We start from the raw sequence: 1,726 nt of genomic DNA, 5'->3' as shown, positions 1-1,726 counted from the left end.
AGTAAGAAACAGAGAGGGAAAAAGAAAAGTTAAGCCTCATAAACTGCTTCACTAACTGCTGTGCAGAGAAGATTCTCTATCCTGATTTTCCTCTGTCAACATTTTCAAAACCACTAAAATTTCTCAGTTTGAACAATTTGTAATATACAAACCCAAGAATATTTGAAAGCTTCTTTTTTTTTTTTTTTAAAAAAAAAGGAGGGGGGAAGATCTCAATTTTAAATATACCAGAACACAGCAGATAAATGGAAACCTCATGGGAGTGCAAGAGGGGTCACCAGAACAGCGAAGGAATTTTAAGCCCTTGCTCTGCAAGGCTCAGCTTTAAACCCAGCCCAGGCAGACTGATGGTTCTATCAGACGTCTGCCTCCTGCCGCCGTTGCAGCTCCAACTGTTTCTGCCCAGGATCACTCTCTGCGTGCTGGAGACTTCCAGCACGGTATTTTCCACAGCCCAGAGCTCTGGCCTTTCCTCCCAGTTCCAGGATTTCCACGTCACACGGATGAGCCCCCCAGGGACAGGGTGCCCAGCGGGAAGCCCCCTCCAAGCCGAGGGCCTCACCCTGCACCCGGCAGGGCCACGCGAGCATCTCTCCCCGGAGCCCCCCGCCTGGCAGCTCTCCCAAGCGGGTGCGTGTGGGCTTTGCCTCACGGATTAATCAGCACCACAGCCCCTCGTGCCTCTCCTCGCCCCCTCCCACGCCGGGGTTCCCACCTGTCACCGGCCCCCGTCGAGGGCAGCTGGAGGCGATGCCTGATCCTCGCTGGGCGAGAGCGCAGCCGGAGCTTGGCTCTGCCGGGGCTTTGAGGCAGAAACACAACTGGAGCCCAGGCACTGGCTGTATCTAAAACCTCTCAACACTCGGATCCAGAACCTCTAAACCACTCCCGAGCTTTAACAAGATATAGAGAGCCAGGAAGCAGCTCCCATCTATAATAATTACAAGAGAGTTTCCCTTGCCCTTGCACTATTTATTGCTTCTGCCCTTACCATAGATTGCTTGAGACAGAAGAGACTATTAAAGATCAGAATATTTCTTTCTGGACAGGCAGGGCGAGCTTTGGTAGCAAACTCCCTCTTAGTCTCAACCTTCTGTTGGGGAGGGAAGGGGCTGGTTGAGGCTGCAGGCTGAGCCAGGCTGTAACTCCCTGCGTGGCACTGACTGCAGCGGGGGAACGGGAACGTGACGCCGTAGCGATGCTTTCGGAAAGGTCTAATAATTGGTCAAGTATCTTTATGGAGTTTGCCACAAAAGTTAGCTGTGGTTTCCCTCTCCCTTATTTTCCACAAGGCTGCCGGGGGAGGAGGGGGGGGGAAGGTGCATTTCCAACTGAGGCTGGGAAGAGGCAGCTGGGAGGGTCCCTGCCAGCCTCCCACCCAGACCACACGCATCTTCCTGCCTCCACAGCTCCGGGACGGGGTTTTGCGAGGAAATAGCTCACTTGCCAATAATAATAATAATTATTATTATTAATAATAATCGAGTGACGTCCTAATCTTGGTTACATCAGTCCGCCGTCCCCTTAGCCGGAGCTCCTGCCAATCACACTCACGCTGATCCTGCTCCCAGCGGGTTTGTGTCGACAAAAGGAGCAGAGACAGAAAAGCTGGAGCTGCTCCGGCTGGAGGGAGGTGTGGGGGAGTGGCCCGCGGGGATTTCTGCCGCCTGCCTTGCAGAGGAGGGGGACACACACACACACACACAAGGCTGGGGGGGGGGGGGGG

This window comes from Athene cunicularia (assembly GCF_003259725.1).
Source record: "Athene cunicularia isolate RWA chromosome 9 unlocalized genomic scaffold, athCun1 chr9_part1, whole genome shotgun sequence".
NCBI classification, from domain to species: domain Eukaryota; kingdom Metazoa; phylum Chordata; class Aves; order Strigiformes; family Strigidae; genus Athene; species Athene cunicularia.
The sequence above is the reverse complement of the archived record's forward strand: the minus strand, read 5'-3'. Positions refer to the sequence as shown.